The 8,196-nt window shown below is 41.2% G+C and overlaps 1 long non-coding RNA gene across 1 annotated transcript; it reads left to right on the forward strand.

Moving 5' to 3' along the window:
• Window positions 1-319: 319 nt before the first annotated feature.
• LOC121931425 lies at window positions 320-7,530 on the forward strand. The gene is made up of 3 exons (XR_006104130.1): window positions 320-421; window positions 4,982-5,088; window positions 7,471-7,530. It is a non-coding gene; the product is annotated as an uncharacterized LOC121931425 (long non-coding RNA).
• Window positions 7,531-8,196: the final 666 nt, after the last annotated feature.

The following is an 8,196-nucleotide window of genomic DNA, read 5'->3' on the forward strand; positions in this document are numbered from 1 at the left end:
TGGGAAGCAGATTTATCACACATCAACACTAAACGATCACTGTAAAGATCTGAAAGACCTTATCTAGCCCTTAGAAAATTTAGGGCAAGGATTATGATTTGCATCTTTATGGATCCTATTACATTCCATCCTGTTCCCACAATTGTGTAAATATGTTTTATACCTGATCCTTTGTTATCACTCTGTGCTACATTTGGAGACGAGGGTTCATATCCACAAAATCTCATGCAAAAATAAAAACAAGTTAGTCTTAAAGGTGTTCCCACTTTTGTTTTTCTTACTTTTGTCCTCTCCTTCTTCCTTTTTTATGCTGCAAGTGACAAATAGACTAATTCTTTGAAAACCACCACCACCATCACCCCACTCAGTTTGGGAAAACACTGAGCCTCAGTATTCTCTGCCTCAGGAGTTGCTGATTATGGTACTACAAGATTGTTGCTTTGTGGCTTTTACTATCATATTTTTAATTTCCCCATTTCTCTTTCCATCTTCCTCACTCTAAATGATTGATGCTGCAGAACAATTTCATTTCTTGGTCTGAGGCACATGTGGGTTGTACTAATGTTATGAGAAACTAATGCCTTTCTTCTTTAGTTCTACTTAGGTATTTTATTCCCTTTTCTTTCAATTCTTGATTTCACTTTCTCGGTTTATAGCAATAGCATGTTCTTTCATCTTCTTTCCCCTTCTTCCCCACCTGCATAACTCCTGGCTAAACGTCTTCTCTTGCCCTTCTCTTCTTCTATTGCCATGTTTCTCCTTTTCTCACCCACAACTCTGCTTTCATTCCCTTACTCTCTTTCTCGCTGTTTTCTCCTTTTCTCCATACCTATCAACAACTCCTGGCTAAATGCTTCCCTCTTCTGCTCTCTCTCTCTCTTCTTTTCCTTTCTGTTATTACTCCTCCTTCCTACATATCCTAGTTGCACTTGCCTTTTCCTGTCTTACCTAGTCCACCTGTTATTCTTTCATCCCTTTCCCCCCCCCCCCCCCCCTATCTTTCTTCTCCTTCTCTCCTGCCCCAGGCCTCACACTTCTCAGGGCTACATTCATATTTTTTCCTCACTCCTCCCACTCTCTCTTTTTCAAATCTTTCTCATTTGCTCTCTCTGTAGTAAAATCTTGAAACTGTTATTACAACACTACACTGTTATAGTGCTGCTATTCCACTTTTACTGCTTTGGCTGCCTCCTGTGGCATTCTGGGATTTACAGTTTAGGGAGGGGCATTTAGCATTCTCAGCCAGAGAGCTCTTAGGCTTCACTGAACTACAAACCTCAGAATGCCACAGCAGGCAGCCAGAGCAGTAAAAGTAGAATAGCAGCACTATAAGAGTGTAGTGGTGTAATCTATTAAGTTTATCACATGGCACTTGTAGGAACGGGAATTGAATGGTTCAGAAGAATGGTTCAAAATCGTCTTTCAAAATTGGCTGCCATGGAAGAGATGGGGAACAGCTTGGGGATTCCTGGTGGCATCAACATTCTCCCATGTGGCAATACCCATTCTCCCCCCCCCCCCCCCCGTTCCATGCCATGTCTTCTTTTCTGTTCCCATTCCTGCAAGTGCTGTGCGATAAACTTAGATGTTTGGGATATGTGAGTCTCAGCTCTTTAAAGTACTAAGTCTCATGACAAACATAGGCTGCAGGGGGGGATTCAGTTTTGACACCACTTTTACTGCCATGGCTAAATGCTATGAAATTCTGGGGTTTGTACTTTATTGTGGCACTATAGCTCTCTGACTGAGAAGGCTAAATATCTCACAAGACTACAAATCCCATAATTCCAAAGCATTGAGCCATGCCAGTTAAAGTAGTGTCAAAACTGGATTATTTTTGCAGCGTGGGTGCAGCCATAGACAGGATTTCCCTGCTGGTTTCTATTCCCCTGTGGCATCATTATCGTTGTCATCATCATCATTATCATGTCATCACCATTTTGGTGATTATTAACAGTGTTAATATAATTATTATTATTGAGGTGGGGTGGGCAAAAGGGGATCTCCAATGAGGAAGGAAGAAAAAAATGCATGGTCAGTGAGGGGTATTGGTTAATGGGAGTACCAGTTAAAATCAAAATTCGGAAAAGTTTCTTTGGTTGCGAAAATTTTATTTCCATTTTCTTTCAAACAGGACAGGACATAGAAGAATGTTACAAACAGAACTGGGAAAAGGATTTTCTTTTCAATGAGGAGTTTGGAAAATTTAATTTCTAACTAGAGAAATATGCTCTCATCTATTAGACTGTGTGTTTTATATTTGAAATGAGCAGCTGTGGTTTTGCTTACTATATCATGCTTAATGAAATGACCAGGCCTCCTACCTGTGACATCGCTGACGTCCTTCCCTTGCTTTCCACTTTTAGCCTAGAGACCACCCTCCCAGAGGGCTTACAAATACAGTGGGCCTTCTGTATTCACAGGTTCTTTATTCATAGATTTAACCATTGACACCTTGACATTTTTTTTAAAAAACCCACAAATTCCAAAAGGCAAACCTTGATTTTGCCATTTTACATAAGGGACACCATTTTAATATGCCACTGTATTTAATATGACTTGAGCATCCATGGATTAAAGTATCCACGGGGAGTCCTGGAACCAAACCTTAGCAGATTCCAAGGTCCCACTGTAATATCAAACACATTAATAAAATACCACACACACACAGACCCTCAATATCAAATTATAAGGGAGCAGATCATCAGAGTCTTTCCCACAAGAAAGCTATTCCTGAGTATGTGTATGAAGAAGACAGGCCATCAGGAGCTTTTGATTTGCAGGCTTCCCTCTGTTCCTCTCCTGGAGTCTCTCCCTCAGGGCTGTTGGCCATAAATGGCCTAGGGAGAGAAGAAATATTTTCTGCATATAAATGACAGTGTGTATAAACCTGACGGCTTTATATGTAAAAAGTTGCTGTACCTGTTTCCTTTTCATCCAATCCATTGCTAGCAGCAGTTTGCCATCCTGTTTTTCCTGACTCCCAGCCTCCCCCAGTTGGTTTCACTGGTCCTTATCACATGCCTGCTGGATATGTTTCTTTGAACAGTCTTTGCATGTGCATAATAGTTTGTGATATTTATTTGTCCTGATTATTCTAGTGCAAGATCCTTGTAGAAGATTGGGCTGCAGGGACAAAATATGCAGATACCTCCACTTATTCAGAAAGATCTTTTCTTGTTGTTGTTAGCTGCCCTTAAGTCAACCTCGATTCATGAAGACCCTATGTATGAGAAATCTCCAACCCTCCCTTCATCCATTGATCTGCTTTGGTCTTGTAGATTCAGACCCATGACTTCCCTAATTGAGTCTAGTAATCTGGTATGGGGTCTTCTTTTCTTTCTACTACCTTCAGCCTTTCAAATTATGTATTTCATTTCATTTCATTTGCATGCCGCTTTTCTGCCCAGAGGGACCCAAGCTGGCTCACATATAAAACATTTAAAATTGCACAAAATTCAAAACAATTAAAAATCTATATTCAATATAAAATCACATAAAATATACAAAAGTTAAAAATGTAATCTAAAATTACTCCCTTTTATAATGAGTCATGCCTTCTCATGATATGGCCAAAGTACAACAGCCTCAGTTTAATCACCTTGGTTTCCAGGGAGACTTCAAGGATCCATTTGTTGGTCCTTTTGGTTGTCCACAGTATCCTCAGCACTCTTCTCCAGCACAACATCTCAAATGAGCTTTCCTTCCTGTCTACTTTCTTCACTGTGCAGTTCTCACACAGTTCTCTTGTTTTGAGTTCCTGGTGTGATTTGTGCTGGAGAAGCAACAAAGTTTGCTTGACTGTCATTTTGATAACCCTAGCCTTCCTCCAAGAAGCTCAAGGTGGCATACATGATCTTCCACAGTTTTATCCATTTGACAACACTGTAAATTAGCTCAGGCTGAAAGACTAACTCAAGATCTCCCCAGTACTAATACAACACTATAACAGCTATTTCACACACTGCACTCAACAGATTAAAGGTGCAGTTGTTCTGTTCTGATGACAAGGTGTTGTTGTTAAGTCTGTTTGGAGTGTGCATCTACACTATAGAAATGATGCAGTTTGACACTGCTTTAAGTGCTGTGGAATCCTGAGATTTGTAATTTGGTAAAGGTCTTTAGCCACCTTTACCAAAGAATGTTGGTCTTTTACAAAACTACAATTCTCATGATTCTATAGCATGGAGCCATGGCAGTTAAAGTGATGTAGGGAATGTAGCCGGGGGGGGGGGGTTCTTGGGGTCCAGAACCCCCTCTTCCATTAGAAAAATGAATGGTGCGTGCTGCTGCGCCGCCGCGCCCAAGACCCATTATAATGGTAGCACTTAGTCTGGACCCCCCCCCTTCCTAAAATCCTGGCTACGTCACTGAGTGATGTCAAACTACATTATTTTTATAGTGTAGATACACCCTTTATCCTCAGAGATAGTAAAGGGTATCTTATCCTGACGACTCCCTGCATGTTCTTCTTTCTTCCACTCCTCTACCCAAAATGAAATTAAGGTTAATTTGTTTCTAACTTGGCTTAAAGGTCCCCCCCCCTTTGTACAACAATTTATAAATTACTACAAGGGGGAGGGGATTATAGTTCATCCCCACATCCAAAGTGGGAGCAGGTATCACAACATTAAGAAACATTTGCTTTTCTACTGTTCACTTAATGCAGAATTAAAATGATGGTTGGAGGGCTCCATCATTTAGCAATACAGACTCCTGCTGAGCAAAATCCTATCACAATGTTTACTGAGAAATATGTTGCATTCAGGAAAGCTACTGCAAATGCAACTACAGCCTTAAATTAGAATGAAGAAGCCAGTGTGATGTTGAAAGCTTGCAACATGTAATTGTGCACTTTGGCTGGCCCAGTAAAGGTATCATTGTTTGGATGTTATTGGATTTGCTAAATGGCCAGCATGGCTACCCCAGATGTTTTTGTTTTTTTTACAGAGTAGTTATTTTTCAATTGTTTTCTTTGTAGAATTCGGAACAAAAGGAAGGATCTACAGTAGCTGGAAAGACACAAGGAAGTTGCAGCAAAATATCTAGTGCCAGTGTGACACACTTCCTACCCCAGAAGAAAATTGTGTAAGTAAAACAAACCACAGCATCAGCCAACCAATTACAGCACTGACGTTGGATTAGTCCAGTCTCAAAGTGACTTTATTCCTCATCAGGAGTGGGAGTTGTGCAGTTCCCCAGACACTGTGAGAAGACAGCTCTCAGAATTGCTCATGTAGCCAGAAGACTGTCAACAAGCTATGGATAGACAAATCTAACTCCTCTTCACTAAGTAGATGGAGTGACACAACCTCTGAGAGTAGATTCAAGAGTCCTTTTCTCTGGCCTGTCTCCATGGGAAATTCAGCTGGAGGGTACCAAGCTTTTAATTTGTCATTTTGGAGTTGGGAGATGTCTAGAATGGGAATGCACAACCAGATGAGAAAACCATCTGCCACATTGCCCCTGCACTGATGCTCATAGGCTCACCTAACACAGATGACAGAAATACAATTGCAGCACAGGTACAACTAGTCACTTAAAGCCATCAGATAACTTCACCTATGAGCAGATTCAAAATGATCAAGGATGGGCAACTGTCAGACACTAGGGGGTGACATTGTTGCCTCAGGAGATGTTGGACAGCTGCACCCTCTGCCACCAAAAAAATAAAAATAAATAATAAATTTTAAAATTGCCTTCAAACACCTGGGGGAGGGGACTTTTCTTATGTTTTCCTGGAGAGGCCTTTTTATAGCCAGCATGTCTCTTTATGACAAAATGTTGATGCCATCCCATTTAAATGAGGTGGTGGTGAGAGCTTTGTTCAAAAGATTCCACCCTGTTCTGAAATCACTGTCTTGAACCATCTGCCAGTTCCTTTATTGAGCAATGTATTGGAGCATGTAGTGACATCTCATCTCCAGGTGTTCCTTGGTGATCTAAAACTATTTCTTTCCATCTTCTGACTTGCTTATGGGACAGAGACTGCTTTAGACCTCAGTAGCTTTTTATATTATGTGGTATAATTTAATGGTATCCTTTTGGAACGCCTGTTTATATCTCTTCATATTTAGTATGTGTATTGGGGATGCTCATGGGTGTGCCTAGGCACATCTTGAAGATGTCATGATAAGTATATATACTTCATAGAAACATAGAGTTGGAAGAGACCACAAAGGCCATCCAGTCTAACCCCTTGCCATGCAATAACACAGAAACAAAGCACTCCCAACAGATGGCCATCCAGCCTTTGTTTAAAGACCTCCAAGGAAAAAGACTCCACTACACTCCGAGGGAGTGTGTTCCACTGTGGAACAGCCCTTACTGTCAGGAAGTTCTTCCTAATGTCGAGGTGGAATCTCTTTTCCTGTAGCTTGCATCGATTGCTCTGGATCCTAGTCTCTGGAGCAGCAGAAAACAAGTCAGCTCCCTCCTCAATATGACATCCCTTCAATTATTTAAACAGGGCTATCATATCTCCTCTTAACTTTCTCTTCTTCAGGCTAAACATCCCCAGCTCCCTAAGTTGTTCCTCATAGGGCATGGTTTCCAGACCTTTCACCATTTTAGTCACCCTCCTTTGGACACACTCCAGTTTTTCCAATATCCTTTTAAAATTGAGGTTCCCAGAACTGGACACAGTATTCCAGGTGGGGCCTGACCAAAGCAGGATAGAATAGAGTAAGTAATAGGCACTATTAGTTCCCTTGATCTAGACACTATGATCTAGACTTCTATTGATGCAGCCTAAAATTGCATTGGCTTTGTTAGCTGCTGCATCGCACTGTTGACTCATGTTCAACTTGTGGTCTACTTGGACTCTCAGATCCCTTTCACATGTTGTTTCATTCAGCCAGGGGTCCCCCATCCTATATCTGTGCATTTTATTTTTCCTTAGATTTCTCCCTGTTGAAGTTCATTTTGTTAGGTTTGGCCCAACTTTCTAGTCTATTCAGGCCATTTTGAATTTTGGTTTTGTCCTCTGGAGTATTAGCTACTCCTCTTAGATTGGTGTCATCTGCAAATTTGATAAGTGCGCCCCCAATTCTGTGATCCAAGTCATTGATAAAAATGTTGAATAGCACTGGGCCCAGGACAGAGCCCTGTGAGACCCCACTGGTCACTTCTCTCCAGGATGAAAAGAAGCCATTGTTGAGCATCCTTTAGATTTGGCCAGTCAACCAATTACAAATCCATGTAACGGTTACCTTGTCTAGCCCACATTTCACTAGCTTGTTTGCAAGAATGTCATGGGGAACCCTGTCAAAAGCCTTACTGAAATCAAGATATACTTTATCCACAGCATTCCCTTCATCTAACAAGCTGGTAGTATTATCAAAAAAAGAGATTAGATTTGTCTGGCATGACATCTTTCTCTGAAACCCATGTTGACTTTTTGTGATTATGGCATTGCTTTCTAGAAGTTCACAGACTTAATGATCTGCTCTTGAATCTTTCCTGGTATAGATGTCAGACTAACTGGACAATAATTGTTGGGATCCTCTTTTTTCCCCTCTTTGAAGATGGGGACAACGTTTGCCCTCCTCCAGTCTGCTGAGACTTCTCCTGTTCTCCAGGAATTCTCAAAGATTATTGTCAATGGCTCCGATATTACTTTTGCCAGTTCTTTTAATATCCTTGGATGTACTTCATCTGTTGAATCTCTTCCAGCAAATGGATTTACAGTCTAAGTATGGGAAGCTGAAGCAAAAGTCCTCTGGGTGCCAATCAACCCCTGGCTGACTAGTAAATGTTCCCCAGAGGACCTGATTGTATGGGATGGATTATCATGAGGAGGTGATCCCACAGGTAATCTGGACCCAAATCATGTTGGGCTTTAAAAATTATGACCAACACTTTGTACCTTGCCCAGAAACTAATTGGCAGCTAATAGAGTGGTTTTAACATTGGTGTAATATGACCATTCTTTGATGTACTAGTAACAAATCTGGCTGCCATGTTTTGTACTAATTGAAATTTCCAAACTTGGTACGGAGGTGGTCCAATGTACAGTTCACTGCAGGAGTCCAGCCTTGAGGTTACCAGCACATGTACTACTATCTTTGGGTTCTCTAGCTCTAGGAAGGGCATAGCTAGCATAACAGCAGAAGCTGATAGTAATTATGTCTGGCCATTGCATTTCTCTGAGCTGTCATTTGGAATGATGTAACCAGAAGCACCCCCATGCTGCAA

This window comes from Sceloporus undulatus, chromosome 5 (assembly GCF_019175285.1).
Source record: "Sceloporus undulatus isolate JIND9_A2432 ecotype Alabama chromosome 5, SceUnd_v1.1, whole genome shotgun sequence".
Lineage (NCBI taxonomy): Eukaryota > Metazoa > Chordata > Lepidosauria > Squamata > Phrynosomatidae > Sceloporus > Sceloporus undulatus.